This window comes from Mandrillus leucophaeus, unplaced genomic scaffold (assembly GCF_000951045.1).
Source record: "Mandrillus leucophaeus isolate KB7577 unplaced genomic scaffold, Mleu.le_1.0 Scaffold462, whole genome shotgun sequence".
NCBI lineage: Eukaryota > Metazoa > Chordata > Mammalia > Primates > Cercopithecidae > Mandrillus > Mandrillus leucophaeus.
This window is the reverse complement of record NW_012104943.1, coordinates 1,944,157-1,950,051: the sequence shown is the minus strand read 5'-3', so window position 1 is coordinate 1,950,051 and position 5,895 is coordinate 1,944,157. Positions and strand designations below refer to the sequence as shown.

Here is a 5,895-nt window from a genome sequence, read left to right as displayed (position 1 = left end):
TATCAGTAAAGAGGTGTTTTTCCAGCTTTGGGAGATGTATGATGCCAAGTTTGTTTGTTTGTTTTTTAAGTTTAAAAACTTTTATAAGTTTCATGTTGGCATTGGATGTTTACATAGTAACTGGTACAATTTACATCAGTTTTATATTTACCTATGTTTGCAAAGATGTCATGTACACAAAGATACATATTCAATAACTGAGAAACAAGTGAAACTTCTGATCTATACTTTCAGGTTTGTTTCATAATGATAGTTCTGATAAGGATCCTCAGCATACCAGTTTCACCTCTTCCAGAAGGACGTTGTCATTTTATCTAAGAGTTTACTCTGGGATTTATTGCAGAACACAAATTCCCTCAATCACTTTTTTCTTGCAGGTATCTTTTTCCAGAATTTTTTCTTATAACCAGCTTTTCTCCTCACCCAAAGGCCAGAATGAAGTTGAAGAAACCTATAGATGACAGTTTTCACACTCTTTCTCTTGTCTTTTTGTGTACTGATGTATATTACAGTTCTGACTGGCAGCTTCAGGACACTTGGAAGCAAGGGGGCCACTCTGTTGGGGATCACTGAAGTATGCCCACATGTCAAGTTTCTGACAGATGTGATAAGCCTGGGAGTGGAGGAAATGAATGGTGTCTGAATATGACTAAAACGTCCAGTAGACAATGCAGAAATAAGAGAGGCATTCCTGGCACAGTTTCGGTGGGCTGGAGATGCAAAAATATTCAGGAGCCATAGATTCCTGAAGCTGCTCTCATCGCACCAGCAAAAGCAGAGGCAGCCATCTTGCCATCCTGCTATGTTGCCAAGTTTCTTTTTTTTTTTTTTTCTTTGAGCTGAAGTCTCACTCTTCTCCCCAGGCTGGAGTGCAATGGCACAATCTCGGCTCACTGCAACCTCCGCCTCCCTTGTTCAAGTAATTCTCCTGCCTCAGCCTCCTGAGTAGCTGTGATTACAGGTGCCTGCCACCATGCCCAGCTAATTTTTGTATTTTTAGTAGAGATGGGGTTTCACCGTGTTAGCCAGGATGGTCTCAAACTCCTGACCTTAGGTGATCCACCCACCTTGACCTCCCAAAGTGCTGGGATTACAGGCATGAGCCACCATGCCTGGCCAATGCCAAGTTTCTACTGAACCACTTTGATGTACATGCCTGAGTCAATTGGCAGAGCTGGGACTCAAACCTAGGGCTTCTGTCCATGACCATATCTTTGTTTAATCGCCACTCTGGATGCTGATCAAGTCTGATCTTCCTTTTCATTTCAGAGCATTCACCCCTGGAGTCCTTCAATGTTTAAATCTCTAGATTAAAATATGGTACTGCTGGGTATGGTGGCTCATGCCTATAATCTAAAAATATTGGGAGGCTGAAGTGGGAGGATTGCTTGAGACCAGGAGATCAAGGCCAATGTGGAAAACATAGTGAGACCCTGTTTCTAAAAATAAATAAATAAAATAGAATAAAATATGGCACTAAACTGGGTGGCCAGATAAAATACAGGACACCCAATTAAATTTGAATTTCAGATAAAAAATAATTTTTTAGTAGAAGCATGTCCCGATTTGCTAAATTTGGCAACCCTACACTAAACCTTACCTACCCACCAAGGGCTGTTCCCACTCCTCCTCATTTCCACCTAAAAGGAAAGAAGAAATACAACGAGACCTAGAAAACAAAGTATGAGGTGCCCCAGCCAGTGAGAGGCCAATTCTCACAAGATAAAGAGAAGAACTGTATCCTCTCCATCCAGTGATCTCTCTTGAGCTAACTTACAGATGGGGGACTAGACCAATAAGGTAGGATCTTCTACGTCATCACTCAGACTGGGGTAGTTCACTGGAGCCACAGCTAACTCTTCAGAAGAAGGTCTTTCGGAGGCCCAAGGGTATTTATTGCACTAGTGCTTGCCATACCAAAGATCAGAAACAACCCAAATGTCCGTTAGGGAAATGGTTAAGTAAATTGTGAAACATCCAGAAAATGGGATGTTTTCCAGCTATGAGAAGAAAAAATACAGATGCCCCTGAGATAAAGGTACAGAAGGAAATGCAAATGAAAAAAAAAAAAAAGGAGAGAGGAAGAGAGTATATGCTAACAAAGTATGACAAAGGCGGGGCCAGAAGAATATGTTTTTACTTGCTAGTATGCCTAAAGAAACTCTGGAAAGATAAGCAAGGAACCAATAAGAATGGTTTCTTGTGGGGATGAGTGTGGGATTGGGTGGATGGTCTATAAGAAGAGCAGAAAAGTTTTTACTCTGTATCTATGTATTTATGTATGTATGTATATGCATGGATGTATGTATAGACACATTTATCTGTACAGAAAAGAGTTAACATGGTGGCCGGGTGCCATGGCTCATGCCTGTAATCCCAGCACTTTGAGAAGCCAAGGCAGGTGGATCTCCTGAGGTCAGGAGTTCGAGACCAGCCTGGACAACATTGTGAAACCCTGTCTCTACTAAAAATACAAAAAATTAGCCAGGAGTGGTGGTGGACACTTGTAATCCCAGCTACTCGGGAGGCTGAGGCAGGAGAATCGCTTGAACCCCGGAAGCAGAGGTTGCAATGAGCCAAGATCGCGCCATTGCACTCCAGCCTGGGCAACAAGAGCGAAACTCGATCTCAAAAACAAAAAACCAACACACATGGCAGGCCTGAGACTGCTCTCCTTAGAAAGCCCTGCTTGTAAGGTTGGCCCTTGGCTCATGTCTGGGAACTTGGATTTCAGGGTGGTTCCCACCATTCCCAGAACTGAGAAGAGTGGCTCACTGCTCTTACACCATTTGTACAAACAATATGGTTTTTGCTGCACACCTGCTTTCCTATTGGGAGGCTGGAATTTTGGTACGTGCTGGGCAGAGTGTGCCTACATGACCAGCCCCCAGTAAACACCATGGGCACTGAATCTCTAACGAGCCTCCCTGGTAGAGAGCAGTTGGCATGTGTTTTCTCAATTTGTTGCGGAAGGAATCAAGTACATTCGTGTGACTAAAGTGGGAGGGGATGCTTGGAAGGTTGGGCCTGGTTTCTTCTGGGCATCGCCTCATGCACCATTGTCCTTTGCTGCTTTTGGTTTGTGTCTTTTCACTGCAATAAATCATAGCTGTGACCATACTCTATTGAGTCCTGCGACTCCTAGTGGATCACCAAGCCCGGGGCGGGAGAGTCTTGGGGACCTCCGACACGCTACACAGTCCCTTTCTCTCTCTCTCTCTCTCTCTCTCTCTCTCTCTCTCTCTTTCTCTTCCCCTCCCTTCCACACACACTCCATCTCTGTATAAGAATTCTGTACCACACAAATATGTATTAAAATGAAATAAAAAATAAGAAAGGCCTTTGTTTAATATTTGCCTAACCAAAAGCTCCATTCAATCTGCTTTTCTTTCCTTCCTTCTTTCTTTTCTCCTGTCCTTCATTCTTTCCTTTTCTTCCTTCCTGCCTGCCTGCCTTCTCTCCCTCCCTCCCCCCAACTCTCTTTCTTTCTCTTTCTTTCCTTTGCTCTCTCCCTTTCTTCCTTGTTTTCTCTGTCTCTATTTTTCCATTTACTACATAGAAGTTCTTACCATAAGACTATGTATTTTCCAGCAAAATTGAAGAAAAAGTTAAAAAGCTATTGTCTTATATTTGCCAACTAACAGCCCCATTCAAAATGTCTCGAAGGGAAAGAAAAGAAAAGCAAAAGAAACAAAGAATATAACAAACGTCACTGCCTCATTCTCTTTTGAGGAGACAGAAAATTCTCATAGCTCTTAAACAACAGTGTCAGGTTTGGTGTGTTTCTCTGTTGTTCAGCTTTAACACAGTAGTGTTTCAAAATCTTAAGGCTTTGTCCTAGAAGAAGATGTTCCTGTTTGAACATATAAAACAATCCAGCATATAACTAGAAATACAGGTCTGCCAGTCATGGTAACACTTTTGTGACAAAACTTAAAGTTATCTTTGGCGGTGATACACATTTTTAAGAAGTTATTATACATGCAAAGATTGTAGAGAAATTACAGAGACACAACCGAACTCACTATGTAAACACTGAGTAGTTCTTGAATCAGAAAGAAAATAAAGCTGTAAAAGATATTTTGGGGACAAATTGAAAAAATGTGAATACAGAACTATATGAGATATTACAAATTATTAGTTTTTTAATTCTACTTTAAGTTCTGGGGTACATGTGCAGAATGTGCAGGTTTGTTACATAGGTATACATGTGCCATGGTGATTTGTTGCACCCGTCAACCAGAAATCTAGATTTTAAGCTCCACATGAATTAGGTATTTGTCCTGATGCTCTCCCTCCCCTTGCCCTCCACCCCCTGATAGGCCCCAGTGTGTGCTTTTCCCCTCCCTGTGTCCATGTGTTCCGATTGTTAAACTCCTACTTATGAGTGAGAACATGCAGTGTTTGGTTTTCTGTTCCTGTGTTAGTTTGCTGAGAATGATGGTTTCCAGCTTAATCCAAGTCCCTGCAAAGGACATGAACTCATTCTTTTTTATGGCTGCATAGTATTCCATGGTGTATATGTGCCACGTTTTCTTTATCCAGTCTATTATTGATGGGTATTTGGGTTGGTTCCAAGTCTTTGCTATTGTGAATAGTGCTGCAATAAACATACGTGTGCATGTGTCTCTATAGTAGAATGATTTATAATCCTTTGGGTATATGTCCAGTAATCAAATGGTATTTCGGTTCTAGATCCTTGAGGAATTGCCACGCTGTTTTCCTCAATGGTTGAACTAATTTACACGTCCACCAATAGTGTAAAACTTTCCTATTTCTCCACATCCTTTCCAGCATCTGTTGTTTCCTGACTTTTTAATGTTTGCCATTCTAAATGGCGTGAAATGGTATCTCGTTGTGGTTTTGATTTGCATTTCTCTAATGACCAGTGACGATGAGCTTTTTTTTCATATGTTTCTTGGTTGCATAAATGTCTTCTTTTGAGAAGTGCCTGTTCATATCTTTCACTCACTTTTTGATGGGGTTGTTAGTTTTTTTCTTGTAAATTTGTTTAAGTTCCTTGTAGATTCTGGATATTAGACCTTTGTCAGATGGATAGATTGCAAGAATTTTCTCCTATTCTATAGGTTTCCTGTTCACTCTGATGATAGTTTCTTTTGTTGTGCAGGAGCTCTTTAGTTTAATTAGATCCCGTTTGTCAATTTTGGCCTTTGTTGCCATTGCTTTGGTGTTTTAGTCATGAAGTCTTTGCCCACGCCTGTGTCCGGAATGGTATTGCTTAAGTTTTCTTCTAGGGTTTTTATGGTTTTAGGTTTTATATTTAAGTTTTTAATCTATCTTCAGTTAATTTTTATATAAGGTGTAAGGAAGGGGTCCAGTTTCAGTTTTCTACTTATGGCTAGCCAGTTTTCCCAGCACCACTTATTAAATAGGGAATCCTTTCCCAATTGCTTGTTTTTGTCAGGTTTGTTAAAGATCAGATGGTTGTAGATGTGTGGTATTATTTCTGAGGCCTCTGTTCTGTTCCCTTGGTCTATATCTCTGTTTTGGTACCAGTACCATGCTGTTTTGGTTACTGCAGCCTGGTAGTATTGTTTGAAGTCGGGTACTGTGGTGCCTCCAGCTTTGTTCTTTTCGTTTAGGATTGACTTGGCTATACGGGCTCATTTTTGGTTCCATATGAAATTTAAAGTAGTTTTTTACTAATTCTGAGAGGAAAGTTAATGGTAGCTTGATGGGGATAGCACTGAATCTATAAATTGCTTTTGACAGTATGGCCATTTTCATGACATTGATTCTTCCTATCCATGAGCATGGAATGTTTTTCCATTTGTTTGTGTCCTCTCTCATTTCCTTGAGCAGTGGTTTGTAGTTCTCCTTGAAGAGGTCCTTCACATCCCTTGTAAGTTGGATTCCTAGGTATTTTATTCTCTT

General features: G+C 40.8%; 1 pseudogene; it reads right to left on the bottom strand.

The window, feature by feature from the left end:
• Positions 1-222: 222 nt before the first annotated feature.
• Positions 223-788, bottom strand: LOC105550033 (annotated as a pseudogene).
• Positions 789-5,895: the final 5,107 nt, after the last annotated feature.